The sequence below is a fragment of the Heterodontus francisci genome, unplaced genomic scaffold (assembly GCF_036365525.1).
Source record: "Heterodontus francisci isolate sHetFra1 unplaced genomic scaffold, sHetFra1.hap1 HAP1_SCAFFOLD_328, whole genome shotgun sequence".
Classification (NCBI taxonomy): domain Eukaryota; kingdom Metazoa; phylum Chordata; class Chondrichthyes; order Heterodontiformes; family Heterodontidae; genus Heterodontus; species Heterodontus francisci.
The window spans coordinates 973,097-979,215 of record NW_027140959.1 but is presented as its reverse complement, the minus strand read 5'-3'; positions in this window follow the sequence as shown (position 1 = coordinate 979,215).

Genomic DNA, 6,119 nt, shown 5'->3' with positions numbered 1-6,119 from the left:
CACTCAAGGACAGAGGAGATAATCTATGTGTGGAGCCAGAGGAAATGGGTGAGGGACTAAATGAATACTTTGCCTCAGTATTCACCAAAGAGATGGACTTGGTGGATGATGAGTTTAGGGAAGGGAGTGTAGATAGACTGGGTCGTGTCGAAATCACAAAGGAGGAGGTGTTGGGCGTCTTGGAAAACATTAATGTAGATTAGTCCCCAGGGCCTGATGGAGTCTACCCCAGAGGAGGAAATTTCTGGGGCGTTGACAGAAATCTTTGTATCCTCATTGGCTACAGGCGATGTCCCAGAGGAATGGAGAACAGCCAATGATATTCCTTTGTTTAAGAAGGGTAGCTAGGATAATCCAGGAAAATTACAGGCCGGTGAGCCGTACGTCAGTGGTAGGGAAATTATTGGAGAGGATTCTTCGGTACAGGATTTACTCCCATTTGGAAACAAATGGACTTATTAGCGAGAGACAGCATGGTTTTGTGAAGGGGAGATCGTGTCTCACTAACTTGATTGAGTTTTTTGATGAATTGACGAAGATGATTGATGGAGGAAGGGCAGTGGATGTTGTCTACATGGACTTCAGTAAAGCCTTTGACAAGGTCCCTCATGGCAGACTTATACAAAAGGTGAAGTCATACGGGATCAGAGATAAGCTGGCAAGATGGATACAGAGCTGGCTCAGTCATAGAAGACAGAGGGTATCAGTGGATGGGCGCTTTTCTGAATGGAGGAATGTGACTAGTGGTGTTCCGCAGGGATCCGTGCTGGGACCTTTGCTATTTGTAGTATATATAAATGATTTGGAGGAAAATGTAGCTGGTCTGATTAGTAAGTTTGCAGATGACACAAAGGTTGGCGGAGTTGCGGATAGTGATGAATATTGTCAGAGGATACAGCAGGATATAGATCGGTTTTGATTGGGTAATTAATGTGAAACTGTTTCCAGTGTCAGAAAGTGCAGTATTAAGACACGGATCGAAGGTAATTGACAAAGAACCAGAGGTGAAATGAGGAGAATTTTCTTGCACAGCGAGTTGTTGGGATCTGGAATTCACTGCCTGAAAACATGGTGGAAGCAGATTCAATAATATATTTCAAAAGGGAATTAAACAAATACTTGAAAGGGAAACAAAGCAGGAGTCTGGGGAAAGAGGAGGGGAGAGGAACTAACTGGATAACTCTTTCAAAGAGACAGCACTCACACAATGGGCCCAATATCCTCCTTCTGTGCTGCAGCAATCTCTGATTTTATGAGCAAGAGACACAGAGAGCGAAGAGAGAGAGAGACAGAGAGAGAGAGAAGGTGAAATAGTGAAAGGGAACTAGAAAGAGTGACAAAATCAGATTTGTGTCTTTTTTTGGGCAGATGGTTCATGATCTTCCCGTGCCCGTTCTTGTTGAGGCAAGTGACACACAAACTTCCTGCGGCCTCAACATTTCCATGAAATCTACATGCCGCCCAGGGTGACCCACGCTGCCGTCTGTCTGCACGCTTAACAGGGGCTTAACTGTGTGTGTGGATGGCTCATTTTGCAGCCAGAATTCAGCTCTTTAAGGCAGTCTGTCCCTCTTAAAAAGGAAGCTGCACTGAATCACAGGAGGCTGCTGCTGCTGGCTGTGAATGCTGAAATTGGAGACATGTTAAATGGAGAGTAGTGGTGAAGTTATTTCTCAGATTGAAGGAACGTTTATAGTGGTGTTCCCCAGGGGTCAGGATAGGGCCACTGCTGTTCTTGATCTACATTAATGACCTGTATTTCAGTCTAGAGGGAACAATTTCAAAATTTGCAGCTGACAGAAGACTCGGCATTATTGTGAACAGAGAGGAGGATATGATAGACTTCAAGAGGACAGAGACAGGCAGGTAGAATGGGAGGACACATTGCAGATAAAATTTAATGTGGAGACATGTGAAGTGTTTCGTTTTGGTAGCAAGACCGTGAAGAAGCAAGTGAAAATAAAGGATCAAATTCTAATGGGTATGCAGGAGCAGAGAGACCTGAGGGGTATACGTGATCCTATTGTTGGAGGTGGCAGGCAGGTTGAGAAAGCAGTTAGTAAGGCATGCAGAATCCTGGCTTTAATAAACAGAGACAGAGAGTACAATAGCAAGGATGTTATGATGAAACGTTATAAAACACAGCCTCAGTCTCAACTGGAGTATTGAGTCCAGGCCTAGACACCTCAGTTTAGGAAGGTTGCAAAGGAATTAGAGAGGGCACAGCAAAGATTTACGGGAATGGTTCCAGGGATGAGGAATTCCGTTATACAGATAGATTGGGGAAGCTGGGGCTGTTCTGCTTGAAGAAAAGGTGAAGATGAGATTTGACAGAAGAGTTTTAAATGATGTGGGGTTTGGACAGGGTGGATAGAGAGAAACTGTTCCCATTGGTGGATGGATCAAGACCAGAGGACACTGATTTAAGGTGATTGGTAGAAGAACTAAAGGTGACATGAGGATAAACACAGTGAGTGGTTAGAATCTGGAATGACCTGCCTGAGAGTGTGGTGGAGGCAAATTCAAACGTAATTTTCAAAAGGTAATTGGATAAGTATCTGAAGATAAAAAAAATGTCTTTGGGAAAAGGCAGGGGCAGTGGGAGGAGCTGCTTGATTTTCACAGAGATCCAGCACGGACACAAAGGGACGAATGGCCTCCTTCTGTGCTCCAACAATCCTATGATACTATGACTCACCACGTGCAGATTCCGGCTCTACACCAGCCTCGAAGGTACACGCAGTGTTAATATTTGAGCTGGTGACTGTGAGTATCAGACCTAGTGATGGGACTTCACCATCAGTGCTGTGCTGCTGCTCTCTCTCAGTCTCCTGGAGCTGCTGTGACTGGGAAGCTGGCAGTTTTGGGTTATCATTGGAAAGTATAAAACCATCTGCTTCATGAATATCCTTTAGGGAAGGAAATCTGCTGTCCTTACCTGGTCTGGACTACATGCGACTCCAGACCCACAGCAATGAGGTTGACTCTTAACTGCACTCTGAAAAGGCCGAGCAAGCCACTCAGTTCAAAGGCAAATCGGGATGGGCAGAAAATGCTAGTCTTGACAGTGAGACACAAATCCATGGAAGAATAAAAACAATCAGAAGGTTTGGGTTGAGGGATTGGGGTGGGATGGAACGCAGGGCGGCCATTGTCCCATGAGTACAATCTCAAAATGTTCCGATGACACCAAATTTGGAGGAAGAGCAAAGAGTGAGGATGATATGAACCACCTGCAACAGGACACTGATAGGCAGACAACTGACAGATGGAATTTAATAGAGAGGAGTGTGAGGTGATGCATTTTGTCAGTCGGAATAGAATAGCTGTATTGACTAATATCACAGTTCTAAAGAGTGTTGAGGAACAGAGAAACCTGCGGGTGGATTAATCTGTGAAGATAACAGGACATATTGACAATTGACAGCAAAGCAAATGGGATTTGGGTTTAAAACAGAGGCATTGAGTACTAAAGCAGGGAAGTTATGCTGAACATTTATAGAACAGTGGTTAGGCTCCAAATGTAATATAGCGTCCAGTTCTGGTCAGCACACTTTGGGAAGGGTGTGAGTCTCCTTGAGAGGGTACAGAGGAGGTTTACCAGAATGGATCTAGGGAAGGGGGAGGAGGATTAGTTACAAGGTAAGATTGGAAAATGTGCCTTTGTTCGAAGGGGAACAAAGGAGATTGAAGGGTGATTTAATCGAGGTGTACTAGATTATGACAGGCTTTGATAAATTAGAAAAGGAAAACTGTCCGTATTAACGAATAGTACAAGGACTAGAGACACAGATTGAAGGATTTGACAAGAAATGCCGGGGGAATCTGAACAAGAACTTGTTTTTTGTTCTACGCAGTGATTTGTAATGAGCTGGAACTGACTACCCACAATAGTGGTGGAGGTAGAGATGATCAATGATTTCCCGAAGAAACTGGATGGACAGTTGAAGGAAAAAAATTTGCAGGAACACAGGGATTGAGTGGGGGAATGGGCCTGACTGGATTACTCTGCAGAGAGCCAGCATGGTCTCAATCTGTACCATAAATGACTCCATGACTCCAGCACCAGTCACAGTGACATCAGTGTGTACCATCTACAAGATGACCAGCAGCGACTCACCAAGCCTCCTTAGACAGCACCTTCCAAATTCGCGACCTCCACCACCTCAAAGGAAAACGGCAGCAGATGCGTGGGAACACCACCACCTGCACATTTCCCTCCAAGTCACACACCATCGTGACTTGGAAATATATCACCATCCCTTCACTTTCGCTGTGGCAAAATCCTGGAACTTCCTTCCTAACAGCACTGTGGGTGCGCCTACCCTACATGGCCTGCAGTGGTCCAAGAAGGCAGCTCACTATCACCTTCTCAAGGGCAACTAACGATGGACAATAAATTCTGGCCTAGTCAGCGATACCCACATTCCATGAATGAATATAAAAAGCTACAGCCACTGGGGTAGCACTGTATAGGAGCAGTCAGCAAGTCTCTGTGGAAGGCATCCAGGAAATACCCTCCCTGCTTCCTCCTCCTGAGGTGGCCTCCGGATTCCTGGTGCCAATGCCTGTGTCCTAATCAGGGTGATGATATGAAGGGTGCAGCAGAACACCATGAACTTGGGCACCGCTCCAGTGTGTAGTGGAAGGCACCCCCCCCCCCCCCACCCCCCACACCCGAGCGGTTCAGGCATTGGAAGCATTGCTTCAACAAACGAATGGTCTATTCCACCATGTTCCTGGTGACTTCATTGCTCACGTTATACACATGTAAATCGCGTGAGGTTGGTTGGCGACGGGAGGTGGTTTGGGATGTAGAAACATGAGCTGTCTCCAGAAGGGGTTTTACGTTATCTCCGATGAGCCACCTTCTGGTTTTGCATGGAGAACTGAAGATGGTGGGAACAGCTGACTGCTTCAGAATGAAGGTAAAGGGGCTGCTGTCAAGATAGTGGACATTCACCAACATGATGTACTGGGCATGCTCACACACCAACAAAGGCATACATCAAAGCTACTGGAATGGTGCATTGAAGCCACTTCCTGCTACAGACGTACACATGGTACATCCAGGCTGGAGCCCTGCTCAGAATTGGCGACTGTACAGGCCATGCTGGAAGCGGACAGCAGCTCAGATTGCATCATTTTATGGATCCAAGCTTCCGTGGCATTTGGCCCAGTGGCCCTGTAGAGCAGAAAATCATGGTCAGGGGTAGATACAGAGGGAAAGAATTCACTTTAAAAGGAACATTTTTTAAAAAACGTGTTAAAGGCGAAAGATATGAAGTAATGGGACGAATTGGAGGGGTGAGGCAATGGAGGGATTCAAACACAAGAACGAGATTATTAAAATTAAGGTGCTGTCAGACTGGAAGCCAATGTAGATCAGTGAACACAGGGGTGATGGGTGATCTCGATTTGGTGTGAGTTAGGATACAGGCAGCAGAATTCTGGGTAGGCTCTGGTTTATGGAGGTCTATAACTGGGAGAGTGACCAGGATAGAATTGGAATAATCAACTGTGTTTTAACAAAAGCACCGATGAGGGTCTATGCAGCAGAAGGACTGAATAGGAGCTGGGTGATATTAGAGAGATGGTAGTAGGCAGGGTTGGTGATGGAGAGAATAGGAGATGAACTCAGCTCAGTTATAAATAGAACACAGAAATAGAACTGTCTGGTTGAGCCTCAGACATTGCCCAGGACAGGGTAAGTGGATCTGGGATAGTGGACGGAATTTATAATGGAGACCAATGACAATGGTTTTGTCTTCCCATAATTCAAATTGCAAGAACGGTATTTGAGTGAACCAACGTTTACAGATCTTATAGCTGGAAATAGAGACAGCGACAGCAGCAAAGATGAGAGAGTAAATTACAAGACCTGCAATATAGTTAGCAATGGTTGAGAGAGCTAATAGCTGGAGATATTCATCAGGGATAACAGGAAAAAGTAGGACAGAGTAAATGACAAGAACAGTAATTTAGTTAAACATGGTTGATAGAATTAATGGCGAGGCAGAGAGACTTGCCAGAGACACCAATAACAGCCAGAATGGGATAGTAAATGTATTGAATAACCGTCAGTGCCCAATATATCCGAGAGGCCAAAGATAGTCAAT